At 47.0% G+C, this 26489-nt stretch overlaps 1 pseudogene; it reads right to left on the reverse strand.

Annotated features, from left to right (window-relative positions):
- Positions 1–22071: 22071 nt before the first annotated feature.
- LOC142312209 (uncharacterized) overlaps positions 22072–26489 on the reverse strand; it is a 120605-nt pseudogene continuing 116187 nt past the window's right edge.

Here is a 26489-nt window from a genome sequence, read left to right on the forward strand (position 1 = left end):
TTTAAAGGGTTAAAGGTCAATTTTTTATAACACTGTCCATCTCTCAATTGCCTATACGCCTCTGTCTCATACATTTTTTGTGGCCAAAGGACCACATTACCTCCCTTATCTGAAGGCTTGAACAAAACTCCCGGAATTTATCTCAGGTGGTTCAAACTCCGCCTCTCCTCTAATGACAGATTGTCTTTATAAATATTTTTCGAGATTTTACCAAAGTCCTCAGACACCAATTTTACAAAGAGGTCCACTGCTGGACAGGAAGCTAATGGGGGAAATTTTTGAGATTTTTGTCTAATCGTTTCAGGTATCTTACCCTTATCTCCCAATGTGTGCTCCAAAGCCAGATCCTCAAGAATGCGGATAGATTCTTGCTCCTCAGCTGTGGGAAACATACTTCTCTCATCCTCATTATGAAACCATTTCTTGAAGATTAGGTTCCGACCGAATAGATGCAGGTCTTTCACAGCTGTGAAGGTGTCAAAACGTGCAGATGGTGCAAAGGTTAGTCCTTTCGAAAGGACTGAAATATCAGTCGGTGTTAAAACACAATCGGACAGGTTTATTACCTTAAGTGGGTCATCATTGAGATCCTTTCTCACTTGTTTGTTCCTATTCAGCTGTTTATTCTCAAATTTCCTCTTCAGATTTCGGGTGGTAATACCTTGATTGTATGAGGTGTCCGATGCATTCTCAGATGATGATATAGAGGTCACAGATGGTGTTCGGCTCCTTTGGCCTGTTTTCCTTACATTTTTTCTCCTCCAACGGTATGCCTGATTAGACTGAAAATCATTTAGATCTCTTGATAGTTTCTGAGATTGATTATCCTGAATCACCTTCTCCCATTCATCAAAACATTTTTCCATTTGGGAGTTAAAAATAGACATACTGTTACCATCAGTGATGCTTTTGAGTCTCGTGAAATCCTCATCGATTTCTTTCTCTAAGGTTGTAATGGTCTTACCACCCAACTCAATCAATAAATCAATAAATTTCAATGAACTGGTGGTACAAATCTTTTCCCACCTAGAGATAAAGGTCTCATCTTCCACTTGGAAGGAGGGGAAGATTTGTATGCGTAAGCCCCTGGGTACTAATTGCTTTTGTTTATAATTCCTTAAAAAAGCACCATTCCACCAGAGTTTGGTGCGCCTATGTAATTTATTTTTGATGGCTTTCTGTAACTGTAAAATATCCTTCTGATCATCATTATTAAAAACACCAGCACCCTCCCTGTTAAATACCCCATCAATTTTAGAGGTCCAGGTGGTATCCCTGGATTTATAATCCATTCCAATGGCTGTAAAATTCTGCAAAACAGAAAAAACATACAAGACACCAAAAATCAGCCTAGGTAAAGTATGAATAAACTGGGAATTATATGTAGTAAAGTGGTCTCCAAACATAAGAGAAAAAGTACCACCACCCACTTTTTCATACATAAAGATGGATATTCTGATCTATGTCAATACAAACAACCAACTCACAAGAAGATCAGATAACAAGATTTAATGTAAGAAAATCTTTATTAATCAAAGAATTTAAAAAGAACAAGTAGGGGTGCAATAACAGAGAGGATACACAATGTGGCATACCAAAACAGCTGGGAGCAAACAAGTGTGCAATATCAGATAGAAACCACGGAATAGCCTTATAAAGAAGTATAGGGGACGCCAGACAGTAACAATGGATATACCCAGGCATAATCCCAAAGCAGCAAAAGTATAAAAGGCATCATCCGGTGGCAATCAGTTATAAATCAGTAAGCACACATACTCACAGCAGGTAATGGCGCCAAGTCCCATCCGACGCGCGTTTCAGCGTCAGCCTTCGTCAGGGAGGGGGGCGTGGCGACATACCGGCAGGATAGACGTATTTATATATGAGACTAACCAATCACAATCCGGGTCAAAGGAACGGCGCATGCTCAGTGCAGATCGGCGCAACACTCAAGCGGCAGAGACGCGTCATCGTCACCCGGCAACCGAAGTCGCTCCACTATGAGTCACCGCCACACGTGACAAACAGTCACGTGAAGCAGCGACGTCAGAGGGGCGAGCACGGAGCCCCGACGATATAGATACGCCCACAGCGTGAGTGTTGCCCGGAGACCGCGCATGCGCACTAGACCCGAATAGACCAGGACATAGAGTATATTATAGACGGTGCTTATTTCCCAAGAAAACATATTCAAATACTGGTCAAAGCAAAAGATAAAGTGCATGTGCGTATTAATTAAGGATAAAAACATATAATCCATGATTTGCAGAAGGACCTTTTTTAAGGCATGCACATTCAAAAAAGACACACATATATACATGTGTTCCAGTATACACAAACAAATATACACAATTGAGCATATATAGTATAAATACAATACGTACATACATAAGAGTGTATACAAACAGACATAATGTGAACGTTACACAGAATATATAGAAATATATCAAACCACAGTAGTAAATATAGATAAAATTTATTTCGTGCATAAAGGCATAAAACCTGATATAAAAGGTAGAAAAAGTAAAAAGGTGGAACTGAGAAAAAATGAATAAATGGGAGTGCATGTGAGAATGTGTGCATAAAGTGTCAACAATATTATCAGCTGTGTATAGACATATAAAAACATGTCCACACACAGTATATTAATAGTATGTATCGTGTAATGTGTGATTGAAAAATAAATAAGCAAATATGTGTGAAGATAACTATACAAATATGTGAATATTTGACAAAATACGTGCAGCCTTAAAAAATTGAGGGGGGGGGGGGGTACGTGTAAGGGAGCACATTCGTGACATCGTAGCAGCGGAAAAGGAGGAGGACATTGAGTCACTCAAGACAATCCCGAGACATTTTAGAAAATTTCACCAATGTGACTCAACACAATTGAAAGTTCGTGGCATTGACCACATCCCCGTGAATATACGTGGAGGGAATGTGGCCAAAAAATTGGCCCAATGTGAAAGCCGCTGGATTTGGACTTTAGGGACTATACATCCAAAGGGGTTAAATGAGAATCTCAGTTTTACTCCATTTTTATAAGAAGTTTCCCTGGATGCAATTTTGATTCCTGCACCTCTATCCCAAGTGTTGGTGCGCTTTTGTGAACATATGCAGGGATGCATTTTCATGTAGATCTGTATGCATAGACCTTATATTCTTTTAGATGTACGCTCCCTGTATATTTAAAATACTTAAATTATTTATCTTCTTCTGCTCTGTTTTGTATCCTTCTGATCATTGACATATTTTGGCAGGGACCATTCTCTGTTTTTTAATATAGGGTTTTTTATCTTCACATTTTCATTTATTTTGTGTCTCACTATGTTCCCTTTTCTCCCTTACAGTTCTTTTCATCATGATGTGTACCTTTTTATGTAGCCTTTGACCACCATCAGGACAAGAGTGTCTTACATCTTTATTCTATTTTCGGTGGACCCAGAATCTATTTCCAAAAATTATATTGGTTTATGCTTTTGCTCTAAATGTATTCGCGTTTTATTTATTTTTCATAGCTGTGTTTTAATATCTTTATAATATCCAATTTCCACATATTACACCATTTTTGAGCATATGCACTCTTTTCGATATTTCTCCCCCCCACCCCCCTTTCCTTTCCCCCCCCCCCCCCCCCCTCAATTTTTTAAGGCTGCACGTATTTTGTCAAATATTCACATATTTGTATAGTGATCTTCACACATATTTGCTTATTTATTTTTCAATCACACATTACACGATACATACTATTAATATACTGTGTGTGGACATGTTTTTATATGTCTATACACAGCTGATAATATTGTTGACACTTTATGCACACATTCTCACATGCACTCCCATTTATTCATTTTTTCTCAGTTCCACCTTTTTACTTTTTCTACCTTTTATATCAGGTTTTATGCCTTTATGCACGAAATAAATTTTATCTATATTTACTACTGTGGTTTGATATATTTCTATATATTCTGTGTAACGTTCACATTATGTCTGTTTGTATACACTCTTATGTATGTACGTATTGTATTTATACTATATATGCTCAATTGTGTATATTTGTTTGTGTATACTGGAACACATGTATATATGTGTGTCTTTTTTGAATGTGCATGCCTTAAAAAAGGTCCTTCTGCAAATCATGGATTATATGTTTTTATCCTTAATTAATACGCACATGCACTTTATCTTTTGCTTTGACCAGTATTTGAATATGTTTTCTTGGGAAATAAGCACCGTCTATAATATACTCTATGTCCTGGTCTATTCGGGTCTAGTGCGCATGCGCGGTCTCCGGGCAACACTCACGCTGTGGGCGTATCTATATCGTCGGGGCTCCGTGCTCGCCCCTCTGACGTCGCTGCTTCACGTGACTGTTTGTCACGTGTGGCGGTGACTCATAGTGGAGCGACTTCGGTTGCCGGGTGACGATGACGCGTCTCTGCCGCTTGAGTGTTGCGCCGATCTGCACTGAGCATGCGCCGTTCCTTTGACCCGGATTGTGATTGGTTAGTCTCATATATAAATACGTCTATCCTGCCGGTATGTCGCCACGCCCCCCTCCCTGACGAAGGCTGACGCTGAAACGCGCGTCGGATGGGACTTGGCGCCATTACCTGCTGTGAGTATGTGTGCTTACTGATTTATAACTGATTGCCACCGGATGATGCCTTTTATACTTTTGCTGCTTTGGGATTATGCCTGGGTATATCCATTGTTACTGTCTGGCGTCCCCTATACTTCTTTATAAGGCTATTCCGTGGTTTCTATCTGATATTGCACACTTGTTTGCTCCCAGCTGTTTTGGTATGCCACATTGTGTATCCTCTCTGTTATTGCACCCCTACTTGTTCTTTTTAAATTCTTTGATTAATAAAGATTTTCTTACATTAAATCTTGTTATCTGATCTTCTTGTGAGTTGGTTGTCTCAATATAATATTGTGCGCCAACATATAGTTATATGCAGCCCCATATACTATTTTGCAACCCCCCAGTCCTCTGGAATTCCTGATTAAATACACAAATATACTCACTTCTCCTCATTCAGCCACTGCCCCAGTCTCCTCAGCGTGTGTCCACTGTTCTGCCACTCTGACATTTTAGCACATCAGCGTGCAGTAGTGACGTCAACGCTAGAGATGAGCGATGTTCGAGGTTCGCCAATTTCATGTTCCAGTGATTTTTGCTAAAAGCTCGACAGTTCGCGTTACGTTCGAGAACGGTTCAATCACCAAAAAGCCTAGCTAGTTACTAGCTGGCTTTTCACTGTAATAGTGTGAGTCACTGTGAATCACGCCATTATCAAATTTCAGCGCATAGTGTGCGGGGGGGACGGGGTTTAGATCTGTGCTGCTGCAGAGTGCTGAGAGAATGCCGATCGCCATTTTTTTATTTTTTTTTTCCCCTAACCGCGCGTGCAGTGGGGCGGGCCAGGCTGTCAGCAAATCACAGACATACACACAGCTAAGTGGATTTTTGCCAGACAAGCAAGGGCATGTGTCATAGGCTGTGCATGTCACATGTCCTTGCCTTATAAGATACGGCCATTTTCCCCTTCGCTGCTATTATCTGTCTTCTGCGTGTGGGTGACAGTCACCGCTCACGCTGCTGCTGCTGCTGTGTGCGCTATAGAGATACAGTGCAATCTACACAGCGCTTTAGGGATTAGGGACTGCTGGTTATTTCAGCCCTTTTCAGGGCTGATTTACAGGCTTTCATAGCCATAGCTGCTAGGCAGGTCCGTGCAAATGCTGTGTAGGGCTTTAGATAACAAAAAATAAGAAAATAGTGTGCACACACTTAGAATAAGAAGTATGGGGGAGGTGCTAGTGTAAGAGGATCAAAAAATCCCTGAAAAATCATACATAAATATAACACTGCACTCTCAAGGGGCAAGAGTGAATAAAGATATAACTCTTTTTCTCAATGCTAATAGATTTTTAATACAGAAGGCAAGATAGCAACAATTGAAAAACATGTGACACTTGCGACAATTTTGTGACAATAACGTTTCGGTCCTCCAGGACCTTGATCACATTAGTCGCTGGGAAAAATGAAAAACACAGAGATCAGAATACACAAATTGTACAAACACTTCATGGAAAATACATTTTGTCATTATATACATATTTCCATTAATACATACATGGTAAGTCCTTTGCATAAGGGCATATAGATAATCACAATATTTACAGTAAAAGGCACAAAGTTATCAACAGCACAGAAGAAATTGAAATTTATAAGAGAGAAGAGTAGGGAGAGTGGGAGGAGTAGAGAAGAGAATGGTAGTCTCACCTAAATTACTATGAAGAAAAGTGTTTTTTGGGGGTTTCTTTAATGATTATCAGGCAGTAGCCTCCTTACTCATAGGCATATGTATAAAGACATTCGTCCTAATGTGAGAAGACATAGTTTAGTTAACCATATATTAACTTTAACATTTCATGTTATGTTTTTGCCTCTATTCAGACCAAGCAATAGTCCTCAACTATAGAAATGAGGTCAGTCTGGTGGAGACAAGGTCACCGCATTGACTAAAGCCATATTAATATAGTCCTACATGAGGGGGTGATTCCTTATCAAGGAAAAAGAATAATTACCAGAAATCCAAAAAAATGCCAATACGGTGAGGTTTTTCCTGTTCCCACCACAGTGGAGTTCTAAGGTAGATATACAAGAGACTCAATATGTAGAAGTGAAGATCTATCTTTATAAAAAATGTAAATAGTATTTACCAGGGTAGGAATATCCTGTCCTTCCTGGCCAGTTAGGGAAAATCAATCTGTGTCAGACAATATGATTATAAGGAAGTATGTAAGTCTTACAGTAGATAAATGAAAATAGATCATATATATACAGGAGATACTTGCCGCCTGTATAGAAGTGCAGGAAGATCCTTAAAGTGAATAATGCATGTGTCTTATGAGTGGACTCTATAAGAAAAAGAATCTGTTAAAGGGAACCAAACATCAGGATTTTCGTGTATAAGCTGCAGCCAGTGCAGTACTGGCACTATCATGCACAGTGTGTACATACCATCAGGGGGCAGCTCGGGTGTTTAGGCAGTGAAATACAACTTTATAAAGTTTGAAATTTCGTGCACTTTTTGATTGACGTGTGCACCTCTGCAGATAATGTCCGGGCGGGTTATGCAGGAGTTCCCCGCCCCCCCACCAGCCTGTTCCTCCCTCTCTCCTGATGTCCGGGCGGGTTATGCACGTGTTCCCCGCCCCCCTGCACCGCCTGTTCCTTCCTCCCTCCCTCCGGCTGTATGTAAATATCTAATCTTCAGAAACATGGCGCCGGAGTGGGCCTTTGCGCATAGCGCTTATCTCCGGCGCCATGTTTCTGAAGCCCCCGCATTACACAACTTGCTGTCTGAGAGGGCGGCGCATGCGCCCTCGTTTCTTCACAGCCCGTTGTGACCGCGGGAGCGCGCGCGATTAGAACAGGACAGAACAGCTGACCGGAGGACGCGATTACCTGCTGCTCCTGTATCGTGCCGCCCCAGGACACCGGGCCAACACACCAGCCGGTGTGACATCGCTGTGGCGCCGCCCTCTCAGACACCAAGTTGTGTAGTGCGGGGGCTTCAGAAACATGGCGCCGGAGATAAGCGCTATGCGCAGAGGCCCACTCCGGCGCCATGTTTCTGAAGATTAGATATTTACATACAGCCAGAGGGAGGGAGGGAGGAACAGGCGTCGCGGGGGGGGGCGGGGAACACGTGCATAACCCGCCCGGACATCAGGAGAGAGGGAGGAACAGGCTGGTGGGGGGGCCGGGGAACTCCTGCATAACCCGCCCGGACATTATCTGCAGAGGTGCACACGTCAATCAAAAAGTGCACGAAATTTCAAACTTTATAAAGTTGTATTTCACTGCCTAAACACCCGAGCTGCCCCCTGATGGTATGTATACACTGTGCATGATAGTGCCAGTACTGCACTGGCTGCAGCTTATACACGAAAATCCTGATGTTTGGTTCCCTTTAAGTGAAAAGCATTAAGGATAAGGAGATTGCTAATATAGAGTCACTTGCCATAGAATGAGTTTGTGCTCCAGACCCTCCAGGGTTAATGCTGTATTTGCCTCTGTATACACTGTGGGTGGTAAAAACAGAGATAAGGAACTACAGGGACCTGAGGGTCTCCACATAGTCAGAGTTGTACTTGCCATTAAAGCTGAATTGCAGTCTGCGTCCCCAGGAGTTGTGGCCATGTGTAACTAACCCTCTGGATCTTGCTGTTTAAATAGCCTGTGTTCATGGCGTCTGGCGTCCATTATGTTATTTATTTTCTTTCATACTCATATCTTCATTGAGAAACAGAACTCCACTGTGGCGGGAACAGGAAAAACCTCACCGTATTGCCATTTTTTTGGGATTTCTGGTAATTATTATTTTTCCTTGATAAGGAATCACCCCCTCATGTAGGACTATATTAATATGGCTTTAGTCAATGCGGTGACCTTTTCTCCACCAGACTGACCTCATTTCTATAGTTGAGGACTATTGCTTGGTCTGAATAGAGGCAAAAACATAACCATATATTAACTTTAACATTTCATGTTAACTAAACTATGTCTTCTCACATTAGGACGAACGTCTTTATACATATGCCTATGAGTAAGGAGGCTACTGCCTGATAATCATTAAAGAAACCCCCAAAAAAACACTTTTCCTCATAGTAATTTAGGTGAGACTACCATTCTCTTCTCTAGTCCTCCCACTCTCCCTACTCTTCTCTCTTATAATTTTCAATTTCTTCTGTGCTGTTGATAACCTTGTACCTTTTACTATTAATATTGTGATTATCTATATGCCCTTATGCAAAGGACTTACCATGTATGTATTAATGGAAATACCGTATTTTTCAGACCATAAGACGCACTTTTTTCCCCCCAAATGTTGGGGGAAAGTTGGGGGTGCGTCTTATGGTCTGACTGTGGCTGCGGGGAATGAGGGTGCTGCGGTGGAGCGGGTCATCGGGGGCACGAGCAGGCTACTATAGCAGCCTGCCGTGACCACGTGTGCCCGCTCATTACATATGCACGCCCATCCTCCCGCCCATTTCTCAGCGCAGAAGCCGGCGCTGACAGGTGGGCGGGAGGACGAGCGGGGACGCGCGCATAGTAAAGAGCCGGTCCACATGATCACCCCTGGCAATTACAGCCTGGAGTGATCATGTGCGGCTGTATTCACTGCCCCCCGCACATCATTATCAGCGCGGGGTGCAGTGAATCAGTACACTCACCCGTCCCCGTGTGTGGAGCCGTTCCCCCGCAGCACGCGATGTCTTCCTGTCTGTGCCGGTCAGCTGATCTGTGCTGATCAGCTGATCGGCACAGACAGGAAGACATCGCGTGCTGCAGGGGAACGGCTCCACACACGCAGGTCAGCGGCGCAGAGAGGAAGATGATCGGTGCTGGAGGGAGTGAGGAAAAGGTGAGTATAAACGTTTGTTTTTTTTTCTCTGTGCTATAGGATACAGGCCATATACCAGGATGGTATATGAGCACGATGGGGGCATATAGCAGGATGGGAGTATATGAGCAGGAGGGATGGGGGGTATATGAACAGGATGGAAGTATATGAACAGGATGGGGGTATATGAACAGGATGGATGGGGGGTATATGAACAGGATGGAAGTATATGAACAGGATGGATGGGGGGTATATGAACAGGATGAGGGTATATGAACAGGATGGGGGTATATGAACAGGATGGGGGTATATGAACAGGATGGGAGTATATGAGCAGGATGGATGGGGGGTATATGAACAGGATGAGGGTATATGAACAGGATGGGAGTATATGAGCAGGACGGATGGGGGTGGGGGGTATATGAACAGGATGGGGGGGTATATGAACCGGATGGGGGGTATATGAACAGGATGGGGGTATATGAACAGGATGGGGGTATATGAACAGGATGGGGGCTATATGAACAGGATGGATGGGGGCTATATGAACAGGATGGGGGTATATGAACAAGATGGGGGTATATGAACAGGATCTGGTATATGAATAGGATGGGGGAATATGAGCAGGATGCTGGTATATAAGCAGGATGGGGGTTTATAGCAGGATCATATACAAGGCAGGAGGATCATTACCAGGATGGGGTACCTTAGTAGAGAATTTGGGGACATTACCCCCATAACAGTGTCAGCAGCAGATCCTCGCCCCATAACAGTGTGTCATGACCACATTTTTTTGCTTAAAGTTTTATTTTCCTATTTTCCTCCTCTAAAACCAGGGTGCGTCTTATAGTCCGGTGCGTCTTATAGTCCGAAAAATACGGTATGTATATAATGACAAAATGTATTTTCCATGAAGTGTTAGTATAATTTGTGTATTCTGATCTCTGTGTTTTTCATTTTTCCCAGCTTCTCACCCTCACACCATACCTCAGGTACGTTAGTTTTGTGTGATCAGACACCCTGCGCTACTAGTTATACTTGCACTTGCAAGAATCTTGGTGGTATTATACTAACGTTGGCACAGGTTATGTCTAGCAGTCAGTGGGTTTTGAATTTATGCTGATTGATTGCTATGGATCATCCATTACCTTGGTCTCTTGGCTCACTGACTGCTCTGAATATTTATATACGTACCAGTATGCTGTGGGGGTGCCATTTGGTGGTATTTATCGCCTGTCTCTACATTTTTTAATCACTTTTTTGTCTTTTGTATTTTCTACTTAATAAAAATTTATACATTTTTCAACTATAAAGCCTTTGTACAGATTCTTTCTCTCTCGTTACAATAAATTTCTGTATATGGCTTCTTCCATATGCTAATTATGGCACGAGATTTCTCGTGTGTTATGGTATTGTTTGTTCAAGTGTTATATTTATGTAGGGCTTTAGATAACAGCGTCTGGCTACCTCAGCTCAGGTAATTCCTTGCTGCATGTTTTCATTAGCAGGGATAGAAAAGGAGGCTTCCTTTGCTGTTCTGCTCTCCAGAGCACCCGTGCATTCTACCCACATGCCCATTTTTGCCACGCTATTTTATTTGCCCAAAGAGCTGACACTTTTTGTGCCATCCTAAAAGTGTCTGGAATACTAAGTTAGTGTTCCTTTGCTGTCCTGCTACCCACAGCACCCGGGCATTCTACCCAACTGCCCATTTTTGCCACGCAATTCTAATTGCAAACTGTGCTGCCACTGTTAGGGGCATACTAAAATTGTCTGGGATAGTCAGTGTTGGTTCTTCAGCTGTCAATAAAGCTAGACCACCTCTGCAATCTACACCACCTCTCCATTTTTGCTACCACATTTTAAGTGTCCAATCTTGTCGCTAACAAAATGAGTGGCAAAAGGACAGATGCTGGTGGAAAGAGGAACAGGCGTGTTGGAAAAGGAAAAAAAGTTGGTGTCCGTGGGGTAGGTGGGAAAGCTACATTAACATCTGCTGAAGAAATGCCATCTTCCAGCAAAAGTCAGATGTCTACTACTTTCCGTGGACAATCTGATGTGCTCCCTTTTTTACAGAACCGAACAACTGTAACAAAGGTAAGATGATGCACAAAAAAAGAACAAGCTTGAATGGATCTCAAGTGCTCCAACAAGTGGCCTCTCCGCCACCTCAACTTCAACATCCAAAAAACAACAGTCCTCTGAGTTGTCACCCCAATCGTACTTGCTTTCTCCCAGCTCTCAAGTCTCCATCCGTCCTGCAAAGTATGGTGTAACAGAGATGACTGAGTCTGCAGAGCTGTTTAGTCACACTATAGCCTGGGAATCAGAGGTCTGCTTCCAAGCTACGAGTACAGACCAGGAAATGGTCTGCAGTGATGCCCAGAAGCTTTGTGACTCAGATTCATGCCGTGATGACCAAGTTTCTGAGCATAATATAGAACCTCATTCCCAAACTGTAACACCTGTTGGTAGAGGCAATGAGGAACATACTGATGATGATGAGACGCAGATACCAGATTGGGATGACAACTTAACTACTCAGTCAGGGCAGGAAGAGGTTAGGTCTGAGGGCGAGGGGAGTGCAAACAACGCTTGATGATGAAGTTCTAGATCCCACTTACTGTCAACCCACAGTCAGGCACTCGAGGAGGACTCCAGAGGCGGTGGAGGAGGATGCAACTGACGACGAAGTTACCTTGCGCCTTCCTGGACAGAGTCGGAGAACTGGAAGCACGTCAACAACTGCATCCTCAGCCACAACTTTGCCTCTGAGCACAAGTCGGGGTGGCTCTGCAGGTCGCATGGCCTCTAAGCCTTGCCTAGCCTGGTCCTTTTTTGACCTTGCAAAGGATCTCCCAAATCATGTGATCTGTAAAATTTGTCGGCAATCTATAAGTAAAGGCCAAAACCTCACCAGTTTGACAAGTGGGAAGCTCACCGTGCTGCAATGCGGCCTAGCGGAGCGGGCCAAACACCGTCTGTCCCATCAAGTTCCTCCGCGCGCTCTTCATCTTCTATGACTGTGGGGACAGCTGTCACACATGTTTTTCCATGCAGACCTTCCACCTCTTTAACCGCAACAGCCAGTTTGCTTGGCAGGTCGTCAGTTGGTTTGGAAGGGGAAACAAGTGCTGGTGTAGAGCTCTCTCAGACATCGAGAGCACCAACTTTGGATGAAGGTAACATCATGTCTCTGCCTGCCCTTTCCTCACAGACCTGCAGTTTTCCAGGGACACCCTACTCACCACCGTCTCCACACAGCAGCCAGATCTCGGTCCCTCAGATGTGGACAAATAAAAGGCCATTTTCTCTGAGCCTTGACAAAGCTAAGAGGTTGACTTTCACCCTCTGTAAGCTCTTGGCTACCGAAATGCTGCCTTTCTGCCTGGTGGACACACAGGATTTTAGAGACCTTATGTCAGTCGCAGTGCCCCAGTGCCAGATGCCCAGTCGCCACTACTTCTCCAAGAAAGGTATGCCTGCGCTACACCAGCATGTCGCACACAACATCACCGCTTCCTTGAGAAACTCTGTGTGTGACAGGGTGCATTTCACGACCGATACTTGGACCAGTAAGCATGGACAGGGGCATTACATGTCGCTGACTGGGCACTGGGTAACTATGGTGAGAGATGGTGAGGGGTCTGCTGAACAAGTCTTGCCGTCCCCACGACTTGTGCGTCAATCCTCTGTATGTCGAAGTTCCTCCACTGCTTCTGCCTCCTCAACCTCATCTGTGTCCTCCGCCCAAAGCCTGTGTGGTCAGGCCACCCGCGTTGTAACTGTGCACAAGGAATCCCACACACCTCCTTACTATGCTGGCAGCAGAGCTCAAAGGCATCAGGCGGTCTTTACGTTGAAATGTCTGGGAAATAAGAGTCACACAGCTGAGGAGTTGTGGTCAGCTATGCACTCCGAGTTTCGTAAATGGTTGTCTCCACTCAACTTGTAGCCAGGTAAGGCCGTGTGCGACAATGCTGCAAACCTGGGTGTGGCCCCTCGCCGGTGCAAGGTGACACACGTGCCTTGTATGGCTCACGTGTTGAACCTTGTCCAGCAATTTTTAACACACTATCCCGACCTAGATGGGCTTCTGCACAGGGCATTTACATACTGGAGCACACTCTAAACACTATTTGGAGTCAGGGGGCGGGACAAGAGCAAGGGGAGGAAGTACAGGAGGATTCCTATGCGGAAGGGCTAACAAGATCTAGAAGGACCAGACGTTCATCATCACCAAGGCGGCAGGCATGGGACAGTGGGGCAGAGGGATTAACAAGGGCGCATGGTAACAGCCAAACTGTTTAGGAAGGTGCAGGAGCCCATGAAGAAATGGAGGACGAACTGTCGATGGGCATGGAAGACTCAGCTGATGAGGGAGACCTTGGTCAAATTTCGGTTGTTCGAGGTTGGGAGGATATGTCAGAGGAAGGCAGCACAGTTATCACCTCGCCGCCACAAACACAGCAAGGACTTGGTCCGCAGGGATGCGCAAGACACATGAGCACCTTCTTGCTGCACTACCTACAACATGACCCTTGGATTGTCTGAATTAGAAGTAATGATGACTACTGGGTTGCCACACTCTTAGATCCCCGGTACAAGTCCAAGTTTTGAAAAATAATTCCAGCCATAGAAAGGGACGCACGTATGCAGGAGTATCAGCAGAAGCTGTTACTCAATCTTAGCTTGGCTTTTCCACAAAACACCAGTGGTGCACGGAGTGAATCTCCCAGTTGTAACTTGACAAACATGGGACTGTCTCGTCATCAACAGTCAAACCGTACCAGCAGCACCGTATCTGGTGCTGGTAACAGCAGTTTTATTGAATCGTTTCATAATTTTTTTAGACCATCCTTTGCAAGGCCACCAGAGACAAGAAGTCTGACACATAGTCAACGGCTGGAGAGGATGATACAGGAGTATCTCCAAATGAACATCAATGCCATGACTGTGCAACTGGAGCCTTGCTCATTTTGGGCTTCCAATCTTGAAAAATGGCCTGAGCTCGCCACTTACGCCTTGGAGATCTTGTCGTGTCCTGCGGCCAGTGTTGTCTCTGAATGTGTCTTCAGTGCTGCTGGGTGTGTGCTGACAGATAAGCACACGCGTCTGTCCAGTGAGAATGTGGACAGACTAACGTTCATCAAGATGAACAAGTCATGGATCAGAAAGGACTTTGCTACCCCGGTGTCATCCTGGGGAGAATAATGGCTTGTGGATTTGGATTGTGCTTGATGCAAATCAACATGTGAAGTTTACAACTGGGGCACAAGTGATCCAAACTGAAGTGGTGTCTGTGTGGCCCAATTTTTGGAAAAAAGGGAGACTCTGCTTGGAGTTCCCTTGCTGTGTTTTACATGATTTTAGAAGGGCATGCCATGCCTATATCTGTGTCTCCTCCTTGTTTTCCTCGTCCAGCTGTTTTGTTTTCGCATGAGTATATGTCCTTGTCACTTTCCCATGTGTTTGTGGTGTGTTGTGAGTTGTTTGTCACCTTTTGGACACCTTTGAAGGTGTTTTCTATGTGTTTTTATGTGTTTGTGTTTGCCTCCCATTGTTTTCAATGGGGTTCGAGAGGTTAGTCGAACGGTTCGTCGAACGGAGCCTTCAGAGGCTCGCTCATCTCTAGTCACCGCACTCCTTCATGCTGACACATCAGTGTCTCACAGACACATAGTAGTAGAATGATTAGAAATAGAGTGTTCTGCTCCTCCTCTCATTGTTCCTTTCAATTGGATTGGCATCTGTGATGGTGATGCCGATATAAATGAAAGTGCGATCCTCGGCAGGAGGTCGACGGGGCCACAGTGACTCATGGGCCCAATCTAGACAGCTCACTAGTGAATCATCTAGAACAGAGTGGCTAAAATGAGGTCCTCAAAAAATCCACTCCGATTCAATGTGGATATTATGAAGACTTTCAGCTGCGCTCTGTTACGGTTTTTGCTTTGAGGCTCCTCCCACTCTTCGAAAAAATCCATTCCAGTCACCTCAGTACCAAATATACATAATGTAGTGGCTAAAATGAGGTCCTCAAAAAATCCACTCTGATATAGACGGCTCACTACTGAAGCAGCTAGAACGGAGTGGCTAAAATGAGGTCCTCAAAAAATCCACTCTGATATAGACGGCTCACTACTGAAGCAGCTAGAACGGAGTGGCTAAAATGAGGTCCTCAAAAAATCCACTCTGATATAGACGGCTCACTACTGAAGCAGCTAGAACGGAGTGGCTAAAATGAGGTCCTCAAAAAATCCACTACGACACAATGTGTGAAATTATAAGCCCTTTCTCGGCTGCGCTCTGTTACGTTTTTTGCCGTGAGGCTCCTCCCACTCTTCAAAAAAACTGAATTTCAGTCACCTCAGTACCAAACTGTACAGAACGAAGGCTACAGGGAGATCCTCAAAAAAATCCACTCTGATCCAATATGGTAAGTTATGAAGACTGTCAGCTGCGCGGTTCCGTTTTTCCTTGTGAGGCTCCGCCTACTCTTTCAATGTCAGTCCTGCGGCCACGACTCGTGGAAATACGGTAAAATTAAAATTCCAGCAAAACTGAACAATCAGCGCTGTGTGGAATTATTTATATTGTAAAAAATAATAATAAAATGTAAGTTATAATAATAATGAAAATAAAAATTTGCCCTTTGGAAAAAAATAATAAATATAACAGTGTGAGCATCTAATAAATAAAAACATGAAATCATTCCAATTATAAATCTGATTCCAGCCCCTGCTGTAGAAACTGAACTGTGTTATATGGAGAAAAGATCACAGAGATCATCAAAAAATCCACTCTGATCTAGCCACCTCACTGGTGAAGCAGCTAGAACGCATACCTCCCAACCGTCCCGGATACAGCGGGACAGTCCCTCTTCTGAGCCTTTGATCCCGGGTCCCGCCCGTGAGGCTGTTTGTCCCGGCTCCACCCACCCACTGTAGCCCCGCCTCGCTGTTTCTCCCTTCTACTATTCATTACAGAGCCGAGCGCGCACCTACTCCTGTGACTGCTGCTGAGGTATGAATCACCCCCTGCAGCAGAGCGACCCCCCTGCAGCAGAGCGACCCCCCCCCTGCAGCAGAGCCCCCCCCCCCCTGCACCAGAGCCGACCCCCCCAGTCCCGGAGCCTGCGTTTCTCTGCAGCTGTTCTCTGACTCCCCGTGTGCGGCTTCTCACTGCTGCAGACACGCGGGGAGTCAGGAAGCTGAGGAGACCGTGCAATCAGCACTTCTCTCTCCTGCAGATAGCAGTGACAATAACCTATGCAGAGTGACATCTGCAGGCTTCTATTAGTTACCGATCAGTGGTCTCCTGCCTGTGGAGCAGAGCTGCTGGGTCCTAGCTTCCCAACAGCTTCAGCTCTGCTTTATCCTGGCTCCCCTACCAGTTAAAGGGAACATGTCAGCAGAAATTTCACAATAAAAATAAAAGATTCCCCTCTGCAGCTCCTGGGCTGCTTCTAGAAAGGTTCCTGTTGTTATTGTGCCCCCTTTGAGACCTACAAAAATACTTTATGAAGTCTTACCTTTTTGTATGCAAATGTGTTTTTATGGTCACGGGGGCGGGCTGTCTGGCGTCCGTTATTCCCCCTCCTGCCGCTTTACGCAGTCCCCCATTGCTCATTTACATACACAAGGACGCCTTCCTCATGTAACTGTCCTCCCGAAGTTTTGCGCATGTGAACGCTTTTTCAGGTGATTGCGCAGGCACGAGATTATGGGCGGCGCTGTGATTGTCATCAGCAGCGTTAACCAAGTACCCGCCCATAATCTCGTGCCCGCACTTTTCCCTCTGACTCCACCGTTATGCGCAAGTGCTGGCCATATGAACCATGTTACCTATTACTGCTTGCACGAGATTATGGGCGGGTACTTGGATGACTTTGCTGATGACAATCACAGCGCCGCCCATAATCTCGCGCCCATGGTAATAGGTAACGTGGTTCATATGGCCAGTGCTTGCGCATAACGGTGGAGGCAGAGTGAGAAGCGCGGGCACGAGATTATGGGCAGGTACTTGGATGACGCTGCTGATGACAATCACAGCGCCGCCCATAATCTCGCGCCCATGGTAATAGGTAACGTGGTTCATATGGCCAGTGCTTGCGCATAACGGTGGAGGCAGAGTGAGAAGCGCGGGCACGAGATTATGGGCGGGTACTTGGATGACGCTGCTGATGACAATCACAGCGCCGCCCATAATCTCGCGCCTGCGCAATCACCTCAAAAGCGTTCACACTTTGCACAGTGCTTACTCCCGCGAGAGTGGCACTGGGCATGCACAAAACTTCAGGAGGACAGTTACATGAGGAAGGCGTCCTCATGTATGGAAATGAGCAATGGGGGACGGCGTACAGCGGCAGGAGGGGGAATAACGGACGCCAGGCAGCCCGCCCCCGTGACCATAAAAACAGATTTGCATACAAAAAGGTAAGACTTCATAAAGTATTATTTTAGGTCTCAAAGGGGGCACAATAGCAACAGGAACCTTTCCAGAATGCAGCCCAGGAGCTGCAGAGGGGAATCTTTTATTTTTTTTGCTAAATTTCTGGTGACAGTTTCCCTTTAAAGGGAACCTATCTGGTGCAATCTGCACTCAGAGCCAGGAGCAGTTCTGGGTGCATATTGCTAATCCCTGCCTAACCGTCCCTGTATACACTAGCATAGATAAAGGCATCTATAGAAAAAGTATTTTTAAAGAGCTTATATCTTATGCTAATTAGCGCGGGGACTAGTCCCAAGGGCGTTACTTCACTTGGCTAGTCGGCTCATATAGCGTGTGAGTACTCACACAGGGGCGTAATAACATGCTAACATGCTATGCGAGCCGACTAGCCAAGTGAAGTAACGCCCTTGTGACTAGTCCCCGCGCTCATTAGCATAAGATATAAGATCTTTAAAAATATTTGTTCTTGATCTCTTTATCTATGCTAGTGTATACAGGGATGGTTAGGCAGGGATTAGCAATATACACCCAGAACTGCTCCTGGCTCTGAGTGCATATTGCACCTGACAGGTTCACTTTAAAGGGAACCTGTCACCAGATTTGGGGCCTATAAGCTGCGGCCACCACCAGCGGGATCTTATGTACACATTCTAACATGCTGCATACCTCCCAACCGTCCCGGATACAGCGGGACTTTCACGCTTTACGTTGTTTGTCCCGTTGCCACGGGCGGGACGGCCGGCTCCCGGGCTCCGCCCACCCACTCTCTCTCCGCCTCCCTGCTTTTCCCTCCTACCATCCTAGTAGACGTGGCATAGAGAGGAGCGCTGCCTGTGCTGCTGCTGGTACAGTAAACTAATCTCCCCAGCGCTGATTTCCCTCCCTCCCCCCTCACCCCCGGCCGGAGCCTGTCTGTGCGGTCGGCCGGCCGCCTGTCTGTGCGGTCGGCCCGCCACCTGTCTGTGCGGGCGCCCCCCGCCGCCTGTCTGTGCGGGCGCCCCCCGCCGCCTGTCTGTGCGGGCGCCCCCCTGCCGCCTGTTTGTGCGGGCGCCCCCCTGCCGCCTGTCTGTACGGGCGCCCCCCTGCCGCCTGTCTGTGCGGGCGCCCCCCTGCCGCCTGTCTGTGCGGGCGCCCCCCTGCCGCCTGTCTGTGCGGGCGCCCCCCTGCCGCCTGTCTGTGCGGGCGCCCCCCTGCCGCCTGTCTGTGCGGGCGCCCCCCGCCGCCTGTCTGTGCGGGCGGCCCGCCGCCTCATTGTGCGGGCGGCCCGCCGCCTCTCTGTGCGGGCGGCTGGCCGCCTCTCTGTGCGGGCGGCCCGCCGCCTGTCTGTGAAGGCGGCCGGCCGCCTGTCTGTGAAGGCGACCGGCCGCCTCACTGTGGCTGCCTGCGTGTCCGTGCTGGAGGCCCGCCGGCTGCCTGCGTGTCCGTGCTGGAGGCCCGCCGGCTGCCTGCGTGTCCGTGCTGGAGGCCCGCCGGCTGCCTGCGTGTCCGTGCTGGAGGCCCGCCGGCTGCCTGCGTGTCCGTGCTGGAGGCCCGCCGGCTGCCTGCGTGTCCGTGCTGGAGGCCCGCCGGCTGCCTGCGTGTCCGTGCTGGAGGCCCGCCGGCTGCCTGCGTGTCCGTGCTGGAGGCCCGCCGGCTGCCTGCGTGTCCGTGCTGGAGGCCCGCCGGCTGCCTGCGTGTCCGTGCTGGAGGCCCGCCGGCTGCCTACGTGTCCGTGCTGGAGGCCCGCCGGCTGCCTGCGTGTCCGTGCTGGAGGCCCGCCGGCTGCCTACGTGTCCGTGCTGGAGGCCCGCCGGCTGCCTGCGTGTCCGTGCTGGAGGCCCGCCGGCTGCCTGCGTGTCCGTGCTGGAGGCCCGCCGGCTGCCTGCGTGTCCGTGCTGGAGGCCCGCCGGCTGCCTGCGTGTCCGTGCTGGAGGCCCGCCGGCTGCCTACGTGTCCGTGCTGGAGGCCCGCCGGCTGCCTGCGTGTCCGTGCTGGAGGCCCGCCGGCTGCCTGCGTGTCCGTGCTGGAGGCCCGCCGGCTGCCTGCGTGTCCGTGCTGGAGGCCCGCCGGCTGCCTGCGTGTCCGTGCTGGAGGCCCGCCGGCTGCCTGCGTGTCCGTGCTGGAGGCCCGCCGGCTGCCTGCGTGTCCGTGCTGGAGGCCCGCCGGCTGCCTGCATGTTTGTGCTGAACGGGTGTGGATGGGGAGTGGATATGGGCGTGACTGTGAAATGGGTGTGGTTAGGGCGAGGCACTTCGTCAATGAACATCACAATGACTGGGTCAAGTTCCTTCTGTGCGCGGAGTTCTCATACAACAATCACGTGAGTGAATCCTCCACCAAGTCACCTTTTCACATAGTGTATGGACAATTACCAAGAATTCCCATCCCAGTGGTGATCACCTCCGGCAATACTGTGGCCGATTCCCTTGTCAAGACATTTTCTGACATCTGGGCAGAGACCAAATAGTACCTGGAGCAGTCGTCCATCCGTATGAAGAGGCACGCGGACAAGAGACGCCTAGATCCTCCTTCATTCCAGCCCACAGACAAGGTATAGCTCTCTTCCAGATATGTCCGTCTTAAGGTGCCTTCCTACAAGTTGGGTCCCCACTTTATTGGTCCCTTTGAGGTGCTCCAGTTGAGTAATTAGGTGTCCTACAAATTGAAGCTCTCAGCCTCCCTACGCATCCTCAACTCGTTCCAAGTTTCCTTCCTCAAACCTGTCATCTTGAACCGTTATCACAGACATACTGGTACCTCACCTCCTCCGGTCAATGATGAAGACACCTTTGAGGTAAATGCCAAGATTCCTGTAAAAAAGGTCAGAGGTAAAACCTACTACTTAATAGCCCTGAGGAGAGGTGATGGGATACAAGGGAGAATATTAATATGCTCCTCATCTCCTTAAACGATACCTGAAAACAAGGAAGGGGGGGGGGGGGGACACTCATACCGGCATCCATGCTTCTGCCTTCCAGAGTCTGTGTGCGCCTCACTGGCTTCCTGGTTCTGCCCAAAGGATGTGTACGCGGCCATGCCCCTTATCTTAAAAGGCCGGCATACCCTAACTCGGAAGTGGAGCTACTTAAGGCACCTTTCCCCTAAGGGAGGTGCCTGGAAAACGAGTTACATACATTGCCTGTTCTCAGGTCCCATAGCACTGGTGCTGCTGCCTCTGCTGCTCATTTTTGTCTGTGTTTCAGTGTGCTGCTGTTATGCCAAGTCTACCACTACTGCTACAAGCTGTCACGCTAGCCGTCTACCACTATACCTGCTGCCGCAAGTACGGTGACCGGCAACTGTCGCATCCATCCCTCCATCCAGGTCAAAACATCGACTCCGGCTGCTCATGTTACCAATCATCACAGACTAGGCCACTTTACACGCTGCGACATCGCTAGCGATGTTGTGCGCGATAGCACCCGCCCCGTTGTTCGTGCAACATTTGGTGATCGCTGTCATAGCGAACATTATCGCTACGGCAGCGTCAGATGCACATACTTGTTCAGCGATGTCGTTGTGACCACCGAACAATCCCTCTTTCAAGGGGGAGGTGCGTTTGGCGTCATAGCGACGTCATTAGGCAGCCGCCCAATAGAGGAGGAGGGGAGGAGATGAGCGGCCGGAACATGCCGCCCACCCCCTTCCTTCCTCATTGCTGGTGGACGCAGGTAAGGAGATGTTCGTCGTTCTTGCTGCGTCACATATAGTGATGTGCGACGCCGCAGGAACGACGAACAACCAGCGGCATGCACCACCAACGATATTTGGTAAAGGAGCGACGTGACAACGATCAACGATTTTAGACATCTTTGCGATCGTTGCACGTCGCTCCTTGGTGTCACACGCTGCAATGTCGCTAACGGCGCCGGATGTCCGTCACCAACGACGTGACCCCTACAATATATTGTTAGCGATGTCGCAGCGTGTAAAGCACTCTACTGTCTCTCCGTACCCCTGGTGCCAGCCGTTGCAGTCCCAGTCTTCTCGAGTGGTACCCTGTCTCACACATGCAGCATAACACCGTCATCATTTGAGGCTCTGGTGAAAAATCAGGTGTGGTTCCGCAGTCAAGCCCCTCTGGGTTTTTCTTTGCTGTTGCCCAGTGGGTTCGCTAAACACTCATCACTACTAAAGTAATTTCCCTTTCTCATTTAATATACGACTGTTATATGTGTCATGTACAATTTGTCAATAAAATATATAATTACTCATTGTTTGATTTATTTTTGATGGTCAACAAAATGTGATTTTCCAATAATTAATTTTTCACAATTTAAGTATGATAATGACTTCTCCCAGTGTGGGATTTTTGATGTTTAAGAAGTTGTGATTTTTGGTTCAAACATTTTCTACATTCTACACGTGAAAAAGGCTTCTACGATGTGTGAATTCTCTGGTGTCTAACAAGATGTGATTTATCGAAAAAACATTTTTCACACTCTGAACATGAAAAAGTCTTCTCTCCTGTGTGATTTCTCTGATGTTTAACAAGACTTGATCTGCGGCTAAAACATTTCCCACATTCTGAACATGTATATGGCTTGTCCCCTGTGTGGGTTCTCTGATGTGTAACAAGATGTGATCTGTTGTTAAAACATTTCCCACATTCTGAACATGAATATGGCTTTTCCCCTGTGTGGGTTCTCTGATGTGTAACAAGACTTGAACTCTGGTTAAAACATTTCCCACATTCTGAACATGAATATGGCTTGTCCCCTGTGTGAGTTCTCTGATGTGTAACAAGATGTGATCTGTTGTTAAAACATTTCCCACATTCTGAACATGAATATGGCTTGTCCCCTGTGTGGGTTCTCTGATGTGTAACAAGATGTGATTTGTTATTAAAACATTTCCCACATTCTGAACATGAATATGGCTTGTCCCCTGTGTGGGTTCTCTGATGTGTAACAAGACTTGATCTCTGGTTAAAACATTTCCCACATTCTGAACATGAATATGGTTTGTCCCCTGTGTGGGTTCTCTGGTGAGTTAAAAGATTTGCTCTGTTATTAAAACATTTCCCACATTCTGAACATGAATATGGCTTGTCCCCTGTGTGGGTTCTCTGGTGAGTTACAAGATTTGATCTGCTGTTAAAACATTTCCCACATTCTGAACATGAATATGGCTTGTCCCCTGAGTGGGTTCTCTGGTGAGTTAAAAGATTTGCTCTGTTGTTAAAACATTTCCCACATTCTGAGCAGGAATATGGTTTGTCCCCTGTGTGGGTTCTCTGGTGAGTTACAAGATTTGATCTGCTGTTAAAACATTTCCCACATTCTGAACATGCATATGGCGTGTCCCCTGAGTGGGTTCTCTGGTGAGTTACAAGATTTGATCTGCTGTTAAAACATTTCCCACATTCTGAACATGAATATGGCTTCTCCCCTGTGTGGGTTCTCTGGTGAGTTACAAGATTTGATCTGTTGTTAAAACATTTCTCACATTCTGAACACAAATATGACTTCTCCCCGGTATGAATTTTCTTGTGCCTAACAAAATCTGATTTCTGGTTGAAATATCTCCCACACTTCGGACAAATAAATCTTTTCTCATCTGCGTGAATTTTTTGCTGTTTAACAACAGATGTTTCGACTGGAAAACGATTTCCAAATTCTGAATGTGAAAATTGCTTCTTTGCTTTAAGATCAGTTCGTTTTTTATTGCCTATTTTGTGACTTTTATGTTGCTTAGTAGTCTGTGATACTCCACAAGATAGAACCAGTTTCATAGGATCAGATGATAGATCTTTACTGTGAATGGATGATGGAATATCTGGAGTAAAGACATTCACTTCAATTGTATCCTGTGGGTTCTCAAGGTCATCTGATTTATAAATTGAAGATGTCAGTTGTCTCTCTGATCTCCTGTCCTCGTCATCTGCCAAGAAATGAAACAATTATGTTTGAATAAAATATCCTTGAAATGTGTATTGTTGAACATTTCTACATCAAATGTCCATAGAAATTAGTGATGTAGCCAAATTGAATTGTTCACTAAGATAACACTTCACATCCTGATAGACGACCTCAAAGCATGAACCAGTAGAATGTGGTGTTCACTAGAGATGAGCCAACCTCGAGGCTCGAGTTCGATTCGGTTCATCGAACCTCTCAAACCCCATTGAAAACAATGGGAGGTAATCACAAACACATAAAAACATATAGAAAACACCTTCAAAGGTGTCCAAAAGGTGACAAACAACTCACAAGACAACACAAACACATGGGAAAGTGACAAGGACAAATACTCATGCGAAAACAAAACAGCTGTACGAGGAAAAAGAGGAGGAGACACAGATATAGGCATGTCATGCCCTTCTAAAATCATGTAAAACACAGCAATGGGACTCCAAGCGGAGTCTCCCTTTTTTCCAAAAATTGGGCCCCACAGACACCACTTCAGTGGCATCACTTGTGCCCCAGCTCCAAACTGGACAGGTTGATTTGCATCAAGCACATTCAAAAATACGCCAGCCTTAACTGTCCCCGGGATGACACCGGTGTAGGTAGCAAAGTCTTTGCTGATCCATGATTTGTTCATCTTGGATCATTTTTAAAAACACAGCAAGGGGACTCCCTTTTTTCCAAAAATTGGGCCCCACAGACACCACTTCAGTGGCATCACTTGTGCCCCAGTTGCAAACTTGACAGGTAGATTTGCATCAAGCACTGTCAAAAAAAACGCCAGCCTTTACTCTCCCCAGGATCACACAGAGGTAGTAAAGTCCTTGCGGATCCATGACTTGTTCATCTTGATGAACGTTAGTCTGTCCACATTGTCACTGGACAGACGCGTGCGCTTATCTGTCAGCACACACCCAGCAGGACTGAAGACACGTTCAGAGACAACGCTGGCTGCGGGACACGACAAGATCTCCAAGGCATAAGTGGCGAGCTCAGGCAATTTTTCAAGATTTGAAGCCCAAAATGAGCAAGGCTCCAGTTGCAAAGTCATGGCATCGATGTTCATTTGGAGATACTCCTGTATCATCCTCTCCAGCCGTTGACTATGTGTCATACTTGTATCTTGTGGCCTTGCGTTGGATGGTCTAAAAAAATTATGAAACGATTCTATAAAATTGCTGGTACCAGCACCAGATACAGTGTTGCTGGTACGGTTTGACTGATAATGACGAGACAGTCCCATGCTTGGCAAGTGACAACTGGGAGATTCACTCTGTGCACCACTGGCGTTTGGTGGAAAAGTCAAGCTAAGATTGAGTAACAGCTTCTGCTGATACTCCTGCATATGTGCGTCCCTTTCTATGGCTGGAATTATTTCACCAAATTTGGACTTCTACCGGGGATCTAATAGTGTGGCAACCCAGTAGTCATCATCACTTCTAGTTTTGACAATCCGAGGGTCATGTTGTAGGTAGTGCAGCAAGAAGGCGCTCATGTGTCCTGCGCATCCATGCGGACCAAGTCCTCGCTGTGTTTGTGGCGTAGAGGTGTTAACTGTGCTTTCTTCCTTTGACATCTCTCCCCAACCTCGTTCAACCGAAATTTGACCAAGGTCTCCCTCATCTGCTGAGTCTTCCATGTCCATCGAGAGTTCGTCTTCCATTTCTTCATGGTCTCATGCACCTTCCTCAACATTTTGGCTGCTATCATGCGCCCTTGCTAATCCCTCTCCCCCACCGTCCCATGCCTGCCGCCTTGGTGATGATGAACGTCAGGACCTTGTAGATGTTGGTATCCCTTGCACATATGAATCCTTCTGTACTTCCTCCTCTTCCTCTTGTCCCACCGCCTGACTCCGAATAGTGTTTAGCGTGTGCTCCAGCATGTAAATGACTGGAATTGTCATGCTGATAACGGCATTGTCAGCGCTAAACATATTCGTCGCCATATCGAAACTGTGCAGAAGGGTGCATAGGTCCTTGATCTGAGACCACTCCAACAGCGTGATCTGCCCCACCTCTGCATCTCGTTGCCCCAGGCTATACGTCATAACGTATTGCACCAGGGCTCGGCGGTGCTGCCACAGTCGCTGTAACATGTGGAGAGTCGAATTCCAGCGTGTCGATACATCGCATTTCAGGCGATGAATCGGCAGGCCGAAAGACTTCTGGAGCGATGCAAGTCGGTCAGCTGCGGCGGTTGAACGGCAGAAGTGAGCAGAGAGTGACTGTGCCCTGTGCAGAAGCCCATCTAGGCCGGGATAGTGGGTTAAAAATTGCTGGACAACAAGGTTCAACACGTGAACCATACAAGGCACGTGTGTCACCTTGCCCCGGCGAAGGGCCGCACCCAGGTTTGCATCATTGTCGCACACGGCCTTCCCTGGCTGCAGGTTGAGTGGAGACAACCATTTACGAAACTCGAACCGCAGAGCTGACCACAACTCATCCGCTGTGTGACTCTTATTTCCAAGACATTTCAAGGTAAAGACCGCCTGATGCCATTGAGCTCTGCTGCCAGCATAGTAAGGAGGTGTGTGGGATTCCTTGTGCGCAGTTACAAAGCGGGTGGCCTGACTAGGCAGGCTTCGGGCAGAGGTGCAGGACCCAGTCGAGGAGGCAGAAGCAGTGGAGAAACTTCGACATACAGAGGATTGACGCACAAGTCTTGGGGACGGCAAGACTTGTTCAGCAGACCCTTCTCCATCTATCACCATAGTTACCCA

Source organism: Anomaloglossus baeobatrachus, chromosome 5 (genome assembly GCF_048569485.1).
Source record: "Anomaloglossus baeobatrachus isolate aAnoBae1 chromosome 5, aAnoBae1.hap1, whole genome shotgun sequence".
Lineage (NCBI taxonomy): Eukaryota > Metazoa > Chordata > Amphibia > Anura > Aromobatidae > Anomaloglossus > Anomaloglossus baeobatrachus.